The sequence below is a fragment of the Cydia pomonella genome, chromosome 6 (assembly GCF_033807575.1).
Source record: "Cydia pomonella isolate Wapato2018A chromosome 6, ilCydPomo1, whole genome shotgun sequence".
Classification (NCBI taxonomy): Eukaryota; Metazoa; Arthropoda; class Insecta; order Lepidoptera; family Tortricidae; genus Cydia; species Cydia pomonella.
The window spans coordinates 22,313,870-22,337,961 of record NC_084708.1 but is presented as its reverse complement, the minus strand read 5'-3'; the positions used below and the strand labels follow the sequence as shown (position 1 = coordinate 22,337,961).

Below are 24,092 nucleotides of genomic sequence, written 5' to 3'. Positions count from 1 at the left end.
CTTATAAATTAAACTCCGAGAAAACATTCAATTAACAAATTACTTAGAACCAACATAAACTGCATTTTGTGATAAAAAACGAATAAATGTGGACCAAAAAGTAAACTAAAATAGTAGCGACCTCGATCCAAGATCGATTTGTGTTATTTTCCCAAAAGAAAAGTTTTTAAATGCGATTTATCATTTATCGTCGGATTAAGTTTAAAAAGAGCGACTGTTTGAAAAAGTATTTGTCTGGAATCGGTTTTTAGAAGCTTTTATGCGTTTCCTCCTGCTCCAGTGTGTGTCTCTAGATTCGTCCCTACAATTGAAATTGAGAAAGCCTGAGAAATAAGGCAAAAACTAAACAAGTTAATCAATAAACCTAGTTATTAATAAAAGTCGAAGTATAGTCTTGTTGTAAGTGTCTAGTAAAGGCACGATACATTCTTATTTCAGCTAAAACAAAAAAAGGAACGCATAACCACCCAAATAACGTTCAAATGAACTTGCCTAAGTATTTCATGATAATTTTGCACCTAAATCAATATACCTATATTATTCTTGATGGTAAATAAGCATAACCGCACCGACATTCCATCCACAGGTAGATATAGGTTATTGACATATATCTAAGGACGGGCCTTACGGGCAATAAGAATGGGGCCAGGGGGCCTACCGCGAAAACCGAAATTCGCAAATTGCGGAGATCTTTCTCTTTTACTCTCACTAAGACGTAATTAGAGTGACAGAGAAAAATGCCCGCAATTGACGAATTTCGATTTTCCCGGTAGCCGCCCAGTACAGCGGTGTCACGCACACGAATTTGAGCTAATCGTGCAGTCTCACGCCACGCCACAACGCGATTGGTTGATGAGTTCCCATCATGCGCGCAATTGGTCGCATCTAGTTGCGTTATATATATGTCAATGATATAGGTAATATTAATAATGCCAAGCGTATTAGTCATATTGTCCATGACTTATTGTTCGAATAAAAACAACATTAAATTGTACATTCACCAATGTCCGCGTTCGATAAACGACCTTGACTCAGTGGCGGTAGCCGGAAGAAATCTCCAGCATCAATTATTCACCATTCGACACGCTTACCACACTGGAGAAACAAAACGATGATTGTGTTATTGCTTAAGAAAATAATTAAATCGCAACTTAATTAAACTGAGTAAGGCAGAGACGCTTTCCATATAGATTTTCGTACAGTGACCAGCCTGTTCTCTATTTAATTGCGCGCCGTGCACGCCTATTATAATTATATTGCTGTCAAGCTCACACAGTGACATTGACACCCCGCATCATGGGCGGGACACCAATATAATTATACGCGTGCAATAGAGATAGCAACAGGCGCGTCAATGTACGAAAGTCTAGATGGACCCAAGTATGTCCTTAAACTACGCCCAAAAGAGAGGTATAGTATGGGCACTTTGAATGTCATCTCGCTTTATGTGGTATGGCTCAACACAGCAGATGTCATTCCAGATCTAGAGGAGAGCCCAATTTGGGAGGTACCTCCACCTTACATAAAACCGCAGCCAAATAACACTAAGAAACTACTCATAGTGTTTTGTTCCTGCGGTTAAGTAAGGTTGCCAGAGCTCAACGAGGGTGCGGATTTTTAGGGTCGGCAACGCGCATGTAGCACTCCATAGGCTACGGAGACTGCTTACCATCAGGCGGGCGTATGCTTGTTTGCCACAGACGTAGTAAGATATGGAAAGCGTCTCTGCTTTATTAAAAAATATATCGATTTTAGAGGTTTTTTTTAACAGTGAAACATCCTATGTACTATGTGGCTATGAGGACAACTTAAAAAGGTGACAAAATAGAACTGTGGACAAAGGGCCGTGAACATTAGTTTCAATTTAAGCTTGGTCCTACGCCCTTAGTTTTATATAAAAATCATGATAGGAAACAGCTCAACTCCTATAACCTCATATACATCGTCGACGTCGTCGTTTCTCCTTTCGTTTTACATTTTCCACCAATTCGTGCACACTGAACTACCTATTAAACAATGTAACATGTTAAAACTGATACAAAAAGCTGTTCAACGCAGTTTGGTAATACCTGCTTCATTCACTAAACGTATCGCCTCGATTGCGACCTAGACCATATAACTTGGCCTACCCTACAGGCCCGTAGTATATTGTGCTCGGAAATCCAGTGGTGACCAATGCACGATAACCTGTAAGGGCGATGTGGGGATGACCGTCATAGGTAGGGTGTGCATGACGGATTCGAAATGTATGGGAAAATCCGTGGATCCGGATCAAGATCCGGATAATTTCATACATTTCGGATCCGGATTGCAAACCCTAGTCACAGGGCAAGAACTCTCGTACTTCGATCAGATAAAGCTAGAAGGGAAGAGCTTCGCTCCTTCTACTCCGCCAATCTTCTGTTAAGTGGAGCGTGTACAAGAGTTAGAAGCGACGAAATAGCTTGTAGGTGGTCTATGTTGAGGACATTGACCGTACACTTCGTTTTTGAAAAAGTCTTTGTAGTCTAATGGTCTTCTAAAGGATGGCTGAAGATCGAACAGTCAAAAGAACATACTTGAGTAACCAACCGGACGCCGTCCTGTTCCGTTAAATCTTTGAGCGGATAGAGTAGAGGTAGACCTCCGTGAGGTCGGCGTCGGCGAAAGCTGCCGTGAATCCGCTCAGGATCGAGCAAAACGGCGGACTGTTTCCTTTCAAACCACACAGTGTACGACGGATCTGAAATGTATTCCCATACATTTCTGTTTGTCTGGATTCAGATAAACAGAAATGTAAATACAGTTCTGGGTGTCTGGATTCAGATAATTTCATACCTTTCGGATCCGGATTGCAAACCCTAGGTATATTTCTGATAGGAAATGACAACAGATGGCCTAGGTAAGAGGGCAAGAGGAAAATGTACACAAGGTACGGAATTCAAATGTATGGGTAGTCAGATGCTACGAAGAAGTTTTGATTTGCGTTTTCTGTCTCCGATAGTGTTTTTGACTATATGACCCCGTTTTTGATATGCTTTGTTTCAAAGGTAACGGACCTACTTCTAATGTTTGGACAGATACAACGCGAGATATCTTCGTGAATAGCTGGTTAATTTTCAACGGTACGTCGAACACAAATTCGTTTTCAATAATGCAATTATAGAACTGACTTAAATACGGAGTGAGTCTGGTCACGGAATCAAGAGATTTATTGCGCGTATAGTTTAATAGACATGATGGTCAGGGTATATTATACGAACTGTTAAAAGACCGGTCCCATACAACCGAATTTAAGCTCTCATTTTAAAACGATATGCTTATATTACATGAAACTTGGCATGAGCATTTACGTAACATACTCCTATGTCTGGTAATAGTTTTTGTTGCGACCAAGTAGAAGTTTTGTATGTAAAGTTTATATTCGCTCTAATTCCTTTGTATGTAATAAACAACAAGCTAGCGAACTAGACAGGCTCCGGCACATAAAACTCACTCGGAACTCGTACATAATGACATACTTCGCACACTTGCAATAAAATGTAGGTACCATTGGCGGAACGTCCATAGAACTTGATTTCCACCGGCTTGCCCATTTAGAGACCTCTGATAACTTTATTCTAGAAATCATAAAGAAATAGGAAGCCAAGTTCGGCTTACCTAGCGAACATTTTTGACACGCCACTACTGGTAGGTACTATTTCAAATTTGTTTTAATTAAATGAAAGTAACAAGACTAACTACCTAACTAGCATAAATAGTCAGTCACAAATATTATAACGCTTAATAAAACCCTTGTAAAAATACTATAAGCAACGAACACTAAGCCAACAACTAAACTAAGATAAGCGAGCTTACTCAAAAGCTTTTAAATTGGTGCATCGCAAACTCGTCGAAAGTCACAGCCCTCTAGAAGTTGGGGGAGAGTGAAAAAGTTAGATGAATATAAGTATACCTAGGTAGCTCTTTGGTACGTTTGCTACGGTTAACGAACTTGAGGTCGGTTGTAGATAGTGGCATTTGTAAGATGATAGAAGACGTTACATTAAGCAAGTAGTTGTTTAAGTGTGGTTGACGAGATTCACCAGCATGCGACTGCGGGGCCCCAGTGCAGACTATATACCACATTACACATAATTGCACGATACAGAAATTTGTCGGAGAAGCCCTACACCTTCACTCACCTAATGCAAACGCTGCCCAATGGGTGAAGAATTATAATTAATAATTAAGTGACTCTGATAAATAAATTAAGCAAGTAGTAAAGCACAGCATCCGGTGGAATGTTTCTGATTGCGTTCCGATTATCGTGAGATGCATGCCAGATAAATATGTACCTATTTTTAGTAAGATTAATATTATAGGTTATTATTATTATTATTTTATTTTTTAGGTAAGCATGTGCCATCCTAGACTGCATCGGCACTTTCCATCAGGTGAGATTGTGGTCAAATGCTTACCTTTTCGTAATAAAAAAAAAAATACACAAATTGACTAAGTCCCACAGTAAGCTCCATAAGGCTTGTGTTGTGGGTACCTATGTACTGAGTCAACGCTATATAATATATACAGAGTATTTATTAATACTTACATAGAAAACACCCATGACCCAGGGACAAATATCCGTGCTCGTCACAGGAATATATGCCCTTACCAGGGTTTAAATCCGGGACCACTGGCTCCATACGCAGAGTCACTACCTACTCACTAGGCAGGACCGGTCGTCAAAATGCAGAGTGAGATATAACATAATCACCCGATAACAGTTTTCGTTAGATATGGCCTTAGCCTTTCCTGGCCGATTTTAAAGAAGTTGTATCTGGCAATACTACGTAAATTGTCAGTATCTATTATTTACTTCAGACTACACTTAGTATTTCATTACGGCTCATAATGTCCTCACAAAACTCGTCATCGACAAAGCAATGTACGCCAAAAGGCCCAGTAATGAATCCCATTCATAACATATACGCTTTCTGTATGAGGCGTGATGAATGATGATAGTATTTATATGCTCATGTGCCTGTTTTCCCGTATTCTATTCTTTCTGGGTCTGTATTCATGAGTGTTGGAATTTGCAATTCATTTTCAGAGTATATATATTATCTTTGTTCCCGGGGATTCTTACTATTCTTAGGCTTTACAGAATTTAGTAGACATGAACCTAGAATAAGTTTTAGGCAATAATTAAATGTTTTGGTACAAGCTTTTATCGCTAACTGTACTTTTCTTTCCACATGCAACTAATACTCATCGAGACAATAGGACCCCAAGCACAAGTCGTTTGCGTTTTTTTTATCACATATTTCCCATGGTCACCTCCTGTCTCCATCATCAGATCAGCTCCATGCCATCATAATATTGCATTGTCATTCGATTTACATATGTATGCCAAATTTCAGCTCCACCGGAAATCGGGAAGTGGTTCAAATTTAGCTTCCAAGATTAGATCCACACAAACGTACATACTAACAGGGCAAGTTAAATGAAAGCTTGTAAAAATATTAGCTAACTGCAAATAAAAAAAAATGTTTGATCAAGTTCAAAAATCAAAAACTGTCTCGGGGGACTTGACTCCTGGGATGTCACTGTGATTGCACAACCTATTAGGGTTGCCAACTGAGCTACCAACGAATCATCGGTATACGACTGCGGCGAATATTTTGTTCAAATCCTTAAAGCATTTTTTCTTCGCTTGATCCCGAAGCTCGATGACCAAGACTATACGCGTATTTACACATAAAGGTTTACTAAGCACGTATAACAAGGAAGAACGCGTAACCTGCAAGAAGGCATGGCAAAGCAGGGAGAGCTCTAGTTGGGCCAACTCAAGTAGAAACAACTTGGCAGAGTTGCTAGATCACCCCAGGAGTCACATATCTGTGATGAATGCGGCAAGAAATGCCGATCTTCCATTGATCAGTTTATACAGCCGTCGCAGTCGATGTAGGCTGTAAACTACCTCCTCATAATCTTCTTTCCCTCCTCCTCCTCCTTAGTCGCTGCAATTATCATCAGCAAAGATGCTGTGGCCAATGATGACGACGATAACAGTACCTTATGTGTCTAAACCTTAACGCCAACATATGTCGTGTAAAGCATATCGGATTTTCGCATTTTAATATTCAGGTTAATGTGTAGAAAAGCAAACAATAGTTGACTTCTTGACCCCATTTTCAACACCTCAACACATAATACCCTGAGACCAGTCTTATCACACCATCTTCTCACGACGTACTGACAGCATTGTCGCTGAATTATTATATCACAACATGAGAAACTGGGTGAGAACGACCTCTGCCAGCGCATTTTGGCCTCGAGGTTAGTCTTTTTTTTTAGGGTTCCGTAGCCAAATGGCAAAAAACGGAACCTTAATGGATTCGCTGCTAGACCTCCTCCCTTGGACTCTCGTCATGTTTGTGATTGCTGTGGCAGAAGATAACGATCTGGTATTGGACTCTTCAGTCATCGCAGACGTTGCAATCAACCTCCCCGCAACACCTGATTTTACCCGACGCTGCAACAATCTTTGGCTATAGAAGTGGTGGCCAACATATATATGGATTAGTCATGTCTGTCTGTCTGTCTGTCCGTCCGTGTCACAGCCACTTTTTCTATACTGTAGAAACTTGGTAAGTAGTTGTATTCTGTGAACCGCATTAAGATTTTCATACAAAAATAGAAAAAAAAACATCAAATCCATACGTGTGGGGTATCTATGGATAGGTCTTCAAAAATGATATTGAGGTTTCTAATATCATTTTTTTCTAAATTGAATAGTTTGCGCAAGAGACACTTTCTCCGAAAACTGGTTTCGTCATGTCCGTCTGTCTGTCCGATTATGTTTTTTTAATACGTCATAAATAGTACGGAACCCTTCATCCGCGAGTCCGACTCCCACTCGGCCGCTTTTTTAAATTAAGATGATGGGCCTTGCTTACTGCGTGGTTCCGGAGTCCATCGTGACGGATGAAATGCTGCAATAAAGTGGCAAAATTTGTTGTAAAAAATACGGTTTTAGGATATTGATCAAAACGTATTTCTTTATTACTTAAGTCCAGTTGCTTATTAAATTAAGCAATGAGTTAAGCTAATTATTTTTTTCATTGCAAGAAAAGGCTTTTGTATAACCAACATAATGGATCGAACGAGCAAAAATAAAGAAGGTATCTTCGCATATCTAACGATAATTTCTTACGTATAGAACCTATCAATTTCACAACTCGGTTAAAATACTTAAAATTATATGAAATCTTTGTTAAAATTAGCTCAGTAGTTTCGACGTTACGGTAGAGCGACATAATGAGACAAAATAGCTACTTATGTATGCTTTGGCAAGCCCACTTTTTCAGTAAAAAAGGCGCGAAATTTAAAATTTGTATGGGAGATCGATCCTACTATTTTTTTTGCTACTGGCAAAGCTGGCTTGCCAGACTATTTATACTTTTTTCATATTCAAAATTTTATAATATTAAACTTACTAAAAGATAATATTTCATGAATAACGGCATTAGTCATATTTTAAAAGCCCTTAAGCATTTAACGCTGCTGTCAAATGAAATTTCTTGCCCAGTGTTAGTAGCGACGGTATTAAACTACGGGGGAATATAATTTCCACAGACATAAATATGTATAATGTAGACATCGCCGGAACCGTTATTAATAAGGAAACTTTATAAAAAAAATTGTTTATTTCAGACCATCTGATCCATATTTTGTTAGTTAATCAGAACAACTTACATCCTATATTAGTACTTTATAACTATTAAAACTACTTACTAACATAACATCCCTGCGTGTTGAGAGGACCATGGGGCAGTAATAATGCCTTGGACCGCTAGGTATATTAGTTATGGATAATAACCACGGACACATTTATACAATTCAATTCATTCATTTGTTTCAAAATAACAGAGTTCTAATTTTTTTGTTTGTAAGTAACACACAAGCCACCTTCCTTAAACGATGACGATTATCGGTAAATAATTTTAATACATATATATAGTTATTTTATTATATAATTAGAATGTTTCATATGTATTAACATTTGGAAAGGATACAAAGCAAGTGCTTTATCGTGGTTTTATTTCACACTAGCGAGATTTGTGTAACAGTTATTCGAATGGAGTCCAAACGGAATGCTTTAAGTACCTATTCATTTCAATTTTACATGTAAAATTTATTTTTATTGGAGTAATAAAGAATATTTACTTACTTATTCCTCTTATTTAGGTACTTACTTCTGCCATTAGGTGCGTGTTCTATTTAGATTTATGTCTGTGAGAGTTTATAAGCCGCCTAAGTGAGGAGTTCGAGCAATGAATAAATTATCGAGTCTGTAAACAGCCCTCAATTTGGGCAGGGGAAGCTACCTGGGATAAGTTATTGATAATAATAAATCATTCATACAGCCTGAGAGCCTTGTCTATTGTCTGATCAGATATTGGATTTCAGATGACCTTTGGAGATAAACAGCTGCTAGAGAATGTCCTTTGACATCTAGTCTTTTTAGAGGAGGACTCCAGGAGTTACATGGGCGTTACCGACCCTAATACCCCGCACCCTGGTTGAGCTCTGGCAACCTTACTCACCAGCAGGAACAGAACACTATGAGTAGGGTCTAGTATTATTTGGCTGCGGTTTTCTGTAAGGTGGAGGTACTTCCCCAGTTGGGCTCTGCTCTAGATCTGGAATGACATCCGCTGTGCTGTGCCCTGCCACACTATGCGAGATGACATTCACAATGCCCATAACTCTCTTTTGGACGTAGTTTAAGGACATACCCGGGTGGGTCTAATATTAATTTATTAATTAACATAAAAAGGCACTATTTTACTTTTTGCATCTTTGTGGTCGTATCCGACATCCGACTTCGGATCCATGTGAAAACGCTCCTAAATAGAACTGGATGATAATAATTTAACTTGTTTTAATTCATTTGTAGTTTTACATGTATGTAAAATGTATAATTGTTGGTGCAATAAAGAATATTTACTTACTTACTTACTTGCTTTAGTAAGTAGGCAATTTGTGTATTTGGAAATTGATTTGAACTAATAAGCAGTTTGAGTGGCATTAACGTGAGACACTTCATTCGGTTCTCGTCTAATTTAATTTATTGTCTTTCAATTATTTATATAAGAATTCAAGTCTTGGGGACCCTCTACATCTCTAAGGATAATTTAATGTTTTTTTTTTTTTATATTTTATTTCTGACACATATAGTATATATTATTTCATCGATTCCATATTTGTAATTGTATTTTATAATTTTTATTGTTTGTAAAAATGGACATGAAAAAGTGCCCCTGTGGCCTATTTGCTGAATAAATGTTTGATATTTGAAGCCCTCAAACCTTTAACGTGCCGTAGGTTCAGGGAGCGGAGTTTTTGAAAAACCGTACCGCTCTTTAGATCCCAATACGGTTGCCAAAAATGTAAGTAGCCATCTTGAGGATTTTCACTGGTGTCTTCATCGATTCGAATCCTATTTTTTTTTTCGCTGTATAGAAAAACACTTTAATTTTTAGCAATTTATGCAAAGCTAAATATATGAAAGTTAAAATGTGACTGGGCTGGTCATGTCTGCCGCATGCCTTGTGGGCCAAGATAGCCACGGAGTGGGTGCCCCACGAGTCAAAGCGGGGATCCGGCAGACCTCGTCGGCGACTGGCAGTTGTAGCTCAAAACCAAGCGAGTGGAAGAAGAGAGGAGGCCTTTGCCCAGCAGTGGGACACAATAGGCTCGTAATAATATTATTAAAAATATATACTTAGATACATAGCTTTTACCGCGATTTGAACTCACTGCCCACAGGACTAGGTGGCCCTTTAAGATTATATATCAGCTGAGCCCCGTCTCAGATTTGAGATTTCTAGGTAAAGATCTCCGTCGCATTGACGGAGACGGCTCCTAAAATTAGTGCGATAAGGACAACTGCAGCTCAGGCGAAAAATCCTGCGTAAAAATCTCAGGAATCGAGATTTCATTCTCAAAATTTTTCTCCTACAAAACTTAACCAATCGTAATGAAATATTGGGAACGGAATGAAAAATAAATTATCTGTGTCTGGCCGTTTTGATTTTTGCGTTTATTGTTGCCGATTTCGTATGCTAGACGTCTATTTACGGCGAATTTATTTGGCCGTTTTTATAATCTTATTTTTATAAGAACAACCTCAAACAGCGGTTGTTCTTATAAAAATAAGAATATCAAAAAAGCAAAACGTACAGACACAGATTACTGGTAAAATTGAAGCCATATACAAAAATTATTAATGACGACTGAATAAATCTTAAAGCCAAGGTCTAAATAAGTACTTAGATAAAGTATGCAAAGTGTATAAGCGTTTACCAGCGATTGCGGTCTGCATACATTAGGGGTGAAACATGAATTCTATAAAAGTACGTAATAAGTTAAACTTGTGGGCGAATCCAACTCGCACTTGTCCGGTTATTTAGATGGTATCATATTTCTCAATAAAATGTACCTGGGGAATCCAACGTTGAAATTTTAGGTCTTAACAATACTTAAACTTAAACATACATCGGGGTTTTTGGCGGGAATGTTATACACTAGCCAAAAAATAGGTAAATGTGTAAAACCGGTATTATTTTAACATTTCATAAGCACATTTGGAGCTTACTACTTATCTTTGATTCAGCCGCGGTATCATGGTCTCGTTTTTATCACTTGTCATGTTATGCGTCACTTTCGCACTTACATACTTGTTAGAACGTGACAGGCATGGTGACAAATGACAAAAAGCCGACCATCTTAGCCCTACAGAGTTAGGTAATTATTTTACAATATACAAAGTTATAAATACACGAAATCATAAATAAATATTAAAGGAAATTCTTACACAGATTGATCAAGTCCCACGATAAGCTCAAGAAGGCTTGTGCTGTGGGTACTCAGACAACGATATACAAATATTTAAATACATAGAAAACACCCTCAGGAACAAATATCTGTGATCATCACACAAATATAAATGCCCTTACTGGGATTCGAACTCAGGAGGCCAGGACCATCGGCTTCATAGGCAGGGTCACTACCCACAAGGCCAGACCGGGCGTCAAACCCCGTTGTATGGTGATACATTTATTAGGTACTCATCTTTTAACTATTTAACTAGAATTTGATATAAAATTCAACATGTGTCACCGTCCCATTTGACTAGCGACACTTGAGTTTTCAGAATCGTGTCGACGTTATATCATTAATTAATGCCTTACACAAATGTTTTACTAAGTTATTTTTACAATGTTTTGCCATTATTATCATAATAGGGTTGTTTCCATCTACAAATCTTAGGGCAGAATTGTATCCCAATAAATTCTTTTGGATTATAAGAACATGTTAAACTACGTTTAGGGGACCTGTAATGACCATATTTTAGTAAATATTGAATTTAAAATATGTTTTGGCACACGTCACGTGACCAAACTCGAAACGTCTTTGAAGATTCTGATGACGTCACAACTCTCGGTTTGACACTGTTGACAGTTTAGGCGATAAACAACAAATGACAAATGTCAGTTGACAGTTCGTATCTTCTACGAGTGTATGTAGTTGTGTCAAACCGTAAACTGTGACGTCACACAATTTTCAAAGAGCGTTTAGGGCGCGAAAGCATCTGTCAAAATATATTTTGTTAATTTAACATATTTAAAGCCGTTTTTAGTATAAAAGTTGAATTTTAGGGCAACTTTTAGTTAATATAGAATGTAATACAAGCGTTTCAAAAAATTGGAAACAACCCTATTGTAGTTAATTTTGCGTCATACCTTTTTTTTTCTTTATTCGAGTTTTGACGAACAATTTTATTTTATCTAAAAATATAACTGAATGATGTATGTATTGCTAATGAATTCTAGATTAGAAATATTTTGTACTTTGCTATAAGCCCTATCCGGGTCCTAGTAGTTATGCGTGTCCCTAGCATTAAGTTGCATTTGTCTACTGTAAAATATTTAGGTCCATGGTACCATGGTACAGCCCTAGCCTAGGGCTCTGCAGCTGCGATACTAGTTTATCTGGACCGAGAACGGTTACTAAGGGCCGGCCGCGGTCCTTGAACCCCGAGTTGGCGGCTAGCTTACAACGAACAAGTTAATGTCAAAACTATTTATCGAGATCTTTAAATTTTTTTAATGATATAGGAGGCAAACGAGCATACGGAGCACCTGATGGTCTTGAAGATGATGCTCTTTTCTTGAAGTTCGTATCGGTCCGGAAATAGCGCAGGCGACAGTTCATTCCACAGTTTAGCTGAGCGAGACAGGAAGTTTCTGGAGAAACGCACAGTTGAGGATTGCGAACCATCTAAATGGTGAAGATGGAAATGTTGTCGCGTAGAGCCATGGCGAAAAGAAGCGGTAGGGATTAATCCGATCCAATGCCTCGGAGCACACCCCATAAGCTTAAAGTCAATGTGTTTACATTTTTCCATCCAAGAGTTCCATGAACTGACTTTCGACTGCAACATAAGATCAGCTTTATTTTATGTTAGCTAATAGCATTATCAAGGGAAATACGGAAGTATATTCACTAAACAAGACCAAAAAGAAATTAAATCGAAAACGTTTTGAAAAATTTCTGAAAAATCTTATGTAATAGTTTCTAAGTATGACCGAGAATACACTGATAAAATCCTTTGGGTGTCTTTAAGTAACTACTAGATAAGTATACTGATCACTAGACTTAAATCGATCGGGATATAAACCCTGATTACCTTTTATATTATTTTTATTGAGCTACCGATATTTCGACGCAGTTACATGCATTTTGTTCACGAGTAACTGGAGATAGCGGGTGGGATCAAAACTGTTAAGTATACTGATGACTAGTACTTGTTTTAATGTAGGTACATATTAATTACTTTTCCTCACTTAATGAGAGTTTGAGGACTTTAAAACTAATTGAAACCTATAAATACACCTCTTCGAGCCTTCGCGTAGATAATTTAAGCGAAACATCTCAAGCGGGTCGCGTTGGACTTAATATAAATTGGTTTAAGCTTGAATAAAGACAACTTAGGTATTTTATCTACAAATTGAAGAAATTTAGATTCTACTTAATATTAATATTATGACGCAACTTTTTTAAAAGGTTTTGGTAATTTTGGCAAGCAGGTATGCCATCCAGGTGATTTTTCCGAAATCCTTTTTTTTCTCTGAACATACAAATCATGGTGTCATGGGGTTCTTATTTTCTTATATCACGGGCCTTCGTTTTGAGTTTCAACACGCTGTACGTGTATACTCGTATTTTGACGTCACACGAGATCTCACATATCCATAGTAGGGCGAATCAATTTTAGATCGACACTAATCTGTCCACGAAGTTCAAAGACAGTTGCATGAAACTGTCTGTCACAGTTAAAGTGTTCGCTAAATATTTTTGTATGTAAAGTTTCATACTTGACTGCTGTGTGACGATGACCAGTTCGTCAAGTGGGGATAGGGCAACTGGCCCTTAAACTTCAATCGAAAATTACGCTATTATGGTACTTTTATGTCATTATATATGTTATACGTTAAAACAAGCGATTTGCTCTCTGATGGAGCTAAAGTTTCGACAAATATTAATTCGAAAACGAGATTTCTAAGTAACTCCAGAGCCGTTTTTGGTAACTTTGGTGATTGGTCCAACATCAAATCGTTTAGACATTTAATTGGCTGATGCAATGATGGGATTAGTTTTCCATGAAATAGAACAATGGAAACGGATTATATTGCGTATAATGAATTTAAAATACATCCCTTTATTTCACTCCTTTTACAGCTTTTGACCACGAACGGATGCAAATAAAATGTTAAATCATTATAAGCGATATAATCCGTTTCCATAGTTTTATTTCATAACTAACTATCGTGGTAACCGATGACTTGTTATCGTTAGTAAAATAGCCTATTCAAGCGAAATGTGAGCTGTGAAATCTGCCATCGACAAATAATTTGGCAGCAGCTCAAATGCACTCAGTTTGATTGTGTAAGTTCATATGCACGGACACAGTATGACCTACTTCTAAGTTCGATGTAAGCTCCCGAATTATTCGGGTTACATTTATGAAGTTGACACTGAAAATTAGACCCCGGGTTCATTACCTAATCTAATGTATACTTATTCCGAAAGAATACTGAAAAAGAGCAACTCATAACTGATCCAAATGTACGTAATAGGTGAGACTAAAGCATGTCTCCGCTGGTTAGTAACCTCGAAAGGATGGAAGAAGATCGGGCAGTCAAAAGATCATACTTGGGTCGAAGAATGGCCATCCTAAAACTCTGTGGGTGAATAGCGTGGAGGTAAATTTTCGTGAGCTCGATGTCGGCGAAAACTGGCGTGAATAAACTTACTTCGATTCAGGAGAAGTCTCAAGGGAAGGTAGTGTACATCTAATTTCACAAGAAACTGCAATAACGGTACATTTAAGATTTACGGCCGCTTAATTGTTTATCAGCAGATTACCCTTTAATTATACATTCACCCCTATTTTCTATGCGAAATCCGTGACAAGGAGAAAGAAACGACAACCTAATATATATCTTACGAGTACAATATAGTAATTTTCATCACTCCAGCTTGTATAGGCTCGCTTTATCACTACATCTTATAAAACAAAGTCCCCCGCCACGTCTATCTTTATGTTCGCGATAAGCTCAAAAACTGCAGAACGGAATTCCATGCAGTTTTGATCTATGAATAGAGTGATTCTTGAGGAAGGTGTATAACTTATTAAGGTTCGAAGCCGGGGCGGACGCTAGTTCTTCAATAAAGATTCAATTTTGGAATCTTTTGCTTGCTCGGGTATCGATAGCACGAGGGCGCGTACAAACAACAACTTTGCCCCTTTGTAAAACTAATAACTGTAAATATTATGTACCTTGTAATTATTATATCTACAATTGTCGTCTTCGATAATCTTGACACTATCATGTTAGCACATTTTACAACCTACTTTCTTTCTTATTAGTAATATCTTTTCGGTAAACCGAAGTTACAGTTGTAGCGATTAAATTCAGAGCTGTTCGCTTAAGTCATATTTCCTTTAAGCCAAGCTGCACCGGCAGAACCCAGTTATTTTAACGTCTCAGGACATGTTATTTTCATCTATATCTTTAGTATCTAAAATGAGAAATATACCCCTATATCCGAATTACCTACAACTTTATCTTGCGTAGTCGGTGTTATAACAGAATCACGAAAAAATGCGTAAGAGAAGAGAGCAATAAATTCATGTTATATTCCTACCGCTTGCCAAGATGATCGCTTGGGCGTAAAAATACGCTTTGCGCGTAAGCATATACTATCCGCAAACCAAACTGACAACTGAGGTCGTAAAATTTCTCATTCACACTTGCTTGGTTCTAGCAAGATTGAATAAATAATATTAGGTATAGTAATATGACCCTGGACGTCTGTTTTGTTCGCGGATAGTATAGAATTATAGATGTTATTTATTTAATCGTATGGCATATTATGACAAAGAGAAAACAAAGAGTTATAAATACAGATTAAGTCCAATCAGGCTCTTGACGGTCTCGTCGCTAAGGGTGATCGGGACATCCTGGTGCATAGCGCGTTATGGGGCATCATCAGCTTCCTCGCGTTGTCCCGGCATTTTGCCACGGCTCATGGGAGCCTGTGGGGTCCGCTTGGTAACTAAGTGTGTGTTGCAAAGCACAGTGACCATGACCAGTGCGAAGTCTGTCGGGGTTACACCAGTGCCGTCTCATAGATGTTATGACTTCAAGAGTCTTGAGGCCTAGTTAAACTGGCCCAGCAGAAACAATCGCACGGTAAGCTAGTGAAACACAGCTGTACCTTCCATGCTGTTAATTAACCATTCTTAAACCTTATTCCAAAGACATTAGATCCAACGAAGGTCAATTAGTGTTGCTCTTGCAATGTACTCAAGATCTCAAGGCTGCTCATTACGCGTGAATCCTCAAGAAAAAGTCCAATTACCGCATCCGGAGTTACTTTAGAGCAGCGCCCTCGCTCATGTGCATAACTCTGTCTCTTTTTCTAGTTGTTATGGTAACGATGCTTGCAATCAGATACTGTTGGTAGGCAGCGAAGTGCGACATGAGTTGTAATCTACCGGTCAAAGAAAAGGATCATAAATGTACTTTTAATTCATAATTTGATCTAAAATAATACTAAATTAGTCGTCGTTGGTGTCAGTCGCAAAAGCTGAAGACGTTACAAAGTTCGATTCCAACCCGGGGCATAAAGGCCTTATGTAGTCGCTTTTTCTTTCGTATATCAATATGATATCTATTTCAATTTTTTAGCACAGTCTTTAACTTTCTAAGACCTTATGTACATTTTACGCTCTTATTCAATCTAATTAAAACCTTTCATTAACTTCTATTGTTACATTGCTTTCTTAAAAAAAAAAACTATAAAATAATAAGGTTAATAAAAAACTAGGGAACAATTTGTATGGTAGGCCTTACGTGGTCCAGTCTAGCGCAAAGGCATCAAATAAACAAAGGCATTTTTAACTTTAGTCAAACGTGATCTCGGCATGTAATCCTTGAGTCAAACAGGTAAATAGGTGCCCATTGTGTAAGAAAAATGTAAAAACGAATACAATAAAGAATTCACCGGTTGGCCCAGTGATTATGTTTGACTCATATTTGACTAGTCTAGAGGTCGCAAGTTTCAAGTCACGATCGTGGTAAAGATCATAATTTTATAAGGCCACTCGGTTGACGGCGGCTCCGGGTTATTTTTACTCGAACATAACAAATTTTCTTCAGTAAGGTCAACTGACATAAAAATGTTGGTTAGGAAGACCGTCGTAGCCGCCATGGGACAAAAACTCACGAAATAAGTATGTACTTCGTTCAGACGCAGTCAGTAAGGAAGAGCTTCGCTCCTTCTGCTCTACCGACGTTCTATAAGTGTAGTAGGTATATGTGTGTGTACAAACGCATGAGATATAGCGACGACTGAGAGACGATCTTCAGCAACTAATACTCATCGAGACTTTTATCACAGAGTTCCCATGGGCACCTCCTGTCATCATCGAATCAGCTCCATGTCCTCATAATATTGCATTGTCATCCGATATACATAATATATTTATGTATGCAAAATTTCAGCAAAATCGGAAATTGACAAGTGGGTCTAATTTTGCTTCCAAGATTTGACCCACACAAACATACTTATATACATTACATACAAACATACTAACAGGGCAAGATAAATAAAAGCTCGTAAAAATGCACCCCGACTTTTCATTCGTATCTGTCTTTCAAACTTAGGTTTTTTATTGCGTGGAATTCTGACGTCTCCTGGTGATACCAGGCAAAAAAATACTCCTTAAATGTGTGGTGAGAATTACAAGCCGAAATAAAATATTGGAAATATATTTTGGCATGGTTAGTTTTACGTACAACCGTGAAAACAAAGATAGTGTAATTTTAAATTGCACTATTTGGACATGAGAAAATATCATGCATTTTTCTGGGGTGAAAAATATTTGTTACTGGTATCATTCTTATGACATTCAGATATTATTATAAACCTTCGGCCTAAAATTCTATTTCTCATACTTTGTACTATCTCGTCTCGTTTTAAACAAAAGGCACGAAAGGTCGCGTCGCAGTATTCCAGTCCACCCTGTGGCCGCCGCTCGCTTCTGCTGCCGCCGCAAGATGTGGTCGAGTCGTGAGTGTTCTCCATACATCTACCCTCCATTTCAAATAAATTGCAAAATTGTTTACAACCACATTACAGCCGCAAGTGTCAAAAAGCCGGGTAGAAACATTACATATATTAACATTAATGGCAGCCATACTTGCAATACTGGTGTAGTCAGGGTCTTAACGGTACGCATTTACTTATCTATCAAAGGACGAGCCTAACGGGCAATAAAGCAGACCACTGACTAGCAGGACTGTTAGTCAGTGGTCCAGGGATCGGAACTGGTTTTTTGGAAAAACTTTGAAATAAACATATATTTCGGTTTATTTTATACTCCAAATATAGGACTCGGTTGTGTTTTTAGATAACGACTTCGTATTATTAGATTGCCCAATTAGAAATAACATAATTAAGAAAAAAATACCGTTTTCGTTCCCATAGAAAAAATACCGGTTTCCGATCCCTGTAGTGGTCGGCTTAAGAATGGTGCCAGAGGGCCTACCGACGACGTGTTGCCTCTCTGTCGCACTTGTAAATTAGTACGTAAGTGTGACAGGGAGGCAACATGTCGAACGTGGTTTGCGGTAGGTACTCAGTACAGCGGTGTCACGCACACGAATTCGAGCCAATCGTGCAGTCTAACGCCACAATGCGATTGATTGATGATTTCGCATCAAGCGCGCGATTGGTTGAACTAGTTACATTAGACTCGAATTCGTGAGTGACACCACTGAACTAGCACCATTAGTGCCCGTAAAGCCCGTCCCTAGATATATGACTGTCCCGAAGTTGTCTCTGGTCTCGTGCGTGTTTGTTCCGGACGTCCCGAGAATGGCCGTCAGACCACGACAACGCGACCTGTTGGCCGTGCCGCCGGCGCGCACCGTATCCCGCAAGAACTCGCCGCTGCCCCGCGCCCTCTCACTGCTCAATGCGCTCCTGGCATCGACGCCTGAATGCAACCTGTTTGCGTGGCGATGGGCGGCAGTGTATAGCGAATGCTTAAGATTTTGTGAGGCGATAGATGCTAGGTGCTCAACTGTTCCAATTTAATTTGTCAATGTGCCATTATTGTGTTATAATTGTTAATGCTTATAATTAGTATTGGTGTTAGTCGAAGTTTCGTGACGCATTGGTTCAACTGTAATGTCATGTAAACATTTTTATCAATGAAATAAATAAATAAATATGTAAATGACTCCACGTGTCATGCTATTCTGTTGTTATTACCCCATCAGACCAATTTTGACTCAAACCTAGTAACATTGTCACTTCCACTGCATTATGCCTTCACCCAGATGCGGTCAGATGATTACATTACACATAATCGCGTCTTCGGCATGGCCTACGGCCGCGTAACACAATGCCTCATTACAGCGATTACGAAAAATACCCGCATTTGAAAAAAGACAATGGATGGCACGATTGTAGAACCGGCATGACGGCCTAGCCTAGTTGGTAGTGACCCTACTTACGATGCTGGAGATCCCAAGTTCGAATCTTGGTAAGGGCATTTATTAAGTTTAATTATAACCAAAACGACGGGGTAGTAGTTTATGTTAAAAATAACTTAAACATCACAGTTGAGGAACCCCATATACTAGATTGCAATCGGCTTTTAATTAAAATCGGATCAGATACTGCAATATTAGCCTTGTATAGACCCCCCTCCTTTAAAAATATAAGTAATTTTATCGAATCTCTGGATGAAAATCTAAGTAAATTAACATCCTTTAAAAATATAATATTGATAGGAGATATTAATATCAACATACTAGCTGAAAGCAGCGAATCGTCTTTGACAGCCCAGAGCTACCTTAACCTATGCTCTTTCCATGGCTTACTCCCAGCGCACACGCTTCCTACGCACCAAAGCGGGTCTTGCTTAGATCATATTATGGTAAAATCGAATTATTCGGCATTAGCACTTGTTACTAACTCTACAGTGACCGACCATAGAGCTGCCCTACTAACCCTATATCGTAAATCACGTAACACATGCACTCGCACGCAATTTGTCTCTAAATTAAACATAAACAAACTTAGAGATGATTTATGCAATATTGACTTTGGCCCCGTTTATAATTCTGCTGATGCAGAAAATAGTATGCTCTACTTGATTAAAAATGTCCAACAAGCAATATTACTTAACACTTATAATACACGTTTAAATAGCAAGAATTTTAATATAAAACCATGGATTACCCCTGGACTTCTTCGATCCATGAGACACAGGGATAAACTTCACCTGAAAGCTAAAGCAAATCCAGACAATCTTATATTGCAACTGTCGTATAAAAGATATCGTAATTTTTGTAACAACCTATTGAAAAACGTAAAAACAAACTACGACAAAAAACAGCTGGAAATTGCTGGAAAAAACAGTAAATTAGTTTGGAAATATATTAAAAACGTAACATACACAACAAAACAACGTGAATCATCTGAAAGTTTGTTGAAAGTAGGCCCGTCTGAATTGCTAGCTGCAAATAGCACAAATGAATTTTTCGTTAACATAGGCAAAAACCTGGCTGATAAAATCCAGGAGGATCCGTCTTCACCCCCCTCAAGAATACATTTTAGTACATATAAATCCTCGAAATCATTTGTCCTATTAAACACGGATGAAGCTGAGGTTGAAAGGATTATCATGAGCCTAAAAGACGATTCCGCGGTCGGTTGGGATGGCATATCGAACAAAATAATAAAGGCATTCAGACATATCCTGGTTCCACCACTAACATATATATTTCAAAAGTGCATCTCTGAAGGAATATTTCCGAAATGTCTTAAAAAATCCGTTGTAATCCCTGTCTATAAATCTGGAAGCAAAGTTCAAGTAACAAATTATAGACCGATTTCTCTTTTGCCAGCGACATCAAAAATTCTGGAAAAAATTATTAATAATAGACTTGTGCAATATTTGGAGAAGCATGCTTTTTTGTCAAAGACGCAGTTTGGTTTTAGGTCCAAGTTATCAACTGCAGATGCTGTACACGAATTGACAGACTATTTAGTTCAGGAACTAGACAAGGGTAACAAGACAATTGGAATTTTTCTGGACCTCGCAAAAGCTTTTGACACCGTTTCTATTTCCATTTTACTGCACAAGCTTGAATCACTAGGTATTAGGGGCACACAGCACAAATTAATCGCGAGCTACCTAAACGGACGAACTCAATGCGTAAAAATAGATAACATCATCAGCTCAGATTTAGAAAACACATCTTACGGCTTGCCACAAGGGAGCGTTTTGGCCTCTACCCTATTTTTAATTTACATTAATGACCTATGCAATCTAAAGATAGATAGTGGCAAAATCATTTCCTACGCAGATGACACTGCGCTACTTTTTTCCGCAAAGTCAACAAACGAGGTTTACGAGTACGCACAACGAGGATTCAATGTTGTAACTAACTGGCTAAAACTTCATCTACTAACACTGAACTCTGACAAAACAAACTTTATAAGCTTTTCCATGCGGAAATCAGATCCAATGTCAAATAATCACACACTTTACGCACATAACTGTGAGGACGAAACAAATAAGCCCTGTACATGCCCATCTATAGCTATTACTGACAACATTAAGTATTTGGGAGTCATTATTGACGAAACTCTCTCTTTTAAAAATCACATTGAAGCATTGTGCAATAGAGTTCGAAAATTAATATTTGTATTTAAAAAACTTCGATCGATAGGTGATCAAACTTTAATCAAGCAAGTATACTTTTCACTGTGTCAATCGATACTAAGTTACTGTATTTCTTCCTGGGGTGGTACAGCTAAAACAACACTAATAAACCTAGAAAGAGCCCAGAGAGCTGTACTAAAGGTAGCTACTTACCGCCCATTCTTATACCCCACTGAACTCCTTTATAAAGCATGTGAAGTACTAACTGTTCGTCAACTATTTATATTAAGCACAACACTTAAGCAGCACACCAAAATTCCTTTCAACACTGCATATACTAACAAAAGGCGCAAAGATATTATATGTATACAAACCGTACAAAGAAAACACGTATTTTCTTCTAGATTTTTTGTCTTTTTGGGCCCTTATTTGTACAACAGGTTAAATTCAAAATTAGACTTATACCCTCTTAGCTATGTTGGTTGTAAGAATATTCTACGACGCGCCCTTCAAAAAATGACATACGATGATACAGAGAACTTACTAATAGTCGTAAAATGATTTCTTACTGTACTTTGATATAGAATACTTAAATAAGTTATTTTGTTAAGGTTATCACCCTACCAGATTTTTATTGTGTACTATTTATAATTATAATTAAGTGAATAATTACAAATTAATTAATATGGTCCTATTCTGCCTGAAACACAGGAACTCCTAGTTCAGGCATTTGTAAACTTTTCCTTATCCTTAATCCTTAGTCTTTAAGTGCTAACACTGTACTTATACTGGTTTCAATAAAATTATTTGTATTTGTATTTGTATTTGTATTTGTGTGTTTATCACAAAGGTTTCTTCGTGAGTGAGTGGATGTTTTCTATGTATACATATTTATATACACGGTGCCCGTGAGCATTGCGAGAGATTTTAACAGTATATTCCTGATTGAACAGGAATTTGCCTAATTTCAGAGTTAAATCCACTTACAAAAAACCCAATTTTTATTGTTACTTACAAGAAAAGGTACCCAACTGTCCGGTTCCGATTTGATTTATGTTTATATATGTTATAGAGTAGTCTAAAATAACAGACACGTATTTTTTTTAGCTGCCCAAACTCAACCTATTGGGAGAAATTGTCCTCCAAAGTACTAAAATATTACTAAATCTTCTAACTCCCTTAGAAAGTGATGCTCAAGCAACTTGTTAGTTACTGGCTGGTTTAAGTATATGTTTGAGAGCAGGAAAAAATAATGAGCAAGTGTTTTGTTATATCGGCTGAAACTAATTTTTTCCAAAAAATATTGACAGTTGAAGTTTTATAATACCTACCTTATCGCTAAAGACACACATAAAGATGGGTCATTTTCCATACAGTATTTTAGACATGGTAAAACAATTATTAAGATCACCTATTAGCTAAGATCACCTAATTTCAAGGTTTTTTATTACATTACATTACATTTTTGACAAAAGAAATGTGTTGTTTTTCCAACCGCAATGTTGCTTTGTATCATTTTAGCAGATATTATTATAAATATTTGGCATAAAGTCATAAAATCAAATGCTAATGAATATCAATTCAAGAATGGTTTTTTAATTACCTAACATAAAGAAAATCTTCATTAGTGACAACTGGTCCGGCCTAGTGGGTAGTGACCCTGCCTATGAAGTCATCAATCCCAGATTCAAATCCTGTTTACTTATTTGTGTGACAAGCATGGATATTTGTGACTGAGTCATGGATGTTTTCTATGTATTTAGGTACATATTTATATATAATATATATATATATATATATATCATTGTCTAAGTAACCACAACACAAGCCTTATAGAGCTTACTGTGGGACTTAGTCAATTTGTGTAATAATGTCCTATAATATTTATTTTGCTAAGACCCATATCTTCAGCATAGAACTTAAGATTGCAGCCCTAAAACTGAAAAATTAAAAAACCCCCTACTCTATATGCCAACAAAATCCATTACCAAATACCAAAAAATGCCTTACATAATTTTGGAAAAGAGCAGATACTCTTCAACCTGCTGGAATAATTTCTATAAAAGGTAACTAAGAACAACGGCAAGAAAACTCACATAAAAAAGCCCTCTTCGACATTCGCTCATCCGTTGGACAGCTAAGATGCCACAGACAGACAGACATCATTAGCATCAAACATAAAACACCCTCTTGTTGCGGGGGTTAATAAAACATGACTGATTGAGATTTTGCTTGCGCTATCCCATGCAATGGCCCCATTTGGCCTTAGGGTACATATGGCCCTCACCTGACTGACTTGTGTCTATGTTATGAACTGGGTCTGAATCTGACTTTAAAAAATTGTGTCAAGTAGTAGGTATATATTTTTAATTATATTCACATTGCCTATCGTGTGCATATGTATCTATGTATTCCACAACAATGATTTTACTTGGTTTTGTTAACTCCAACATGGCTTTTATTTAAATAATATATTTATAACTATAAAATTTATTGATTGGTTTACGTACCCAGATGAGTCTTTATCAATAACATTTCGAGAAATAAATACGAATAGGTAACTATGCACTCACCTTATATCCAACACAACAAAGCGGAGTTCCAATACTCCAAATCACAAAATTGTTACAGAACGCTCAAGTTTTTACACTTCTTTGAACAAGGTTCACTCAATTAACAATATAAACCCACACACTTCGTTTATTTATTATTAAACTTAACGTATTTTGCGATAAACACGCAAATTAACACAAAATACTGCAGCTAAGGTTGATCAACTGTCAAATTGACAGTTGTGTCAGTTGTCACCATG

General features: G+C 37.6%; 1 protein-coding gene across 2 annotated transcripts in view; it reads right to left on the bottom strand.

Annotated features, from left to right (window-relative positions):
* LOC133519304 (uncharacterized) overlaps nt 1-24,019 on the bottom strand; it is a 171,363-nt gene extending 147,344 nt beyond the window's left edge. For both annotated transcript variants that reach the window (XM_061853334.1, XM_061853337.1), the window contains exon 1: nt 23,854-24,019. The gene's annotated coding sequence lies outside the window, so the exon portion shown is untranslated. The remainder of the gene's footprint in view (nt 1-23,853) is intronic.
* Between the last annotated feature and the right edge of the window lie 73 nt (nt 24,020-24,092).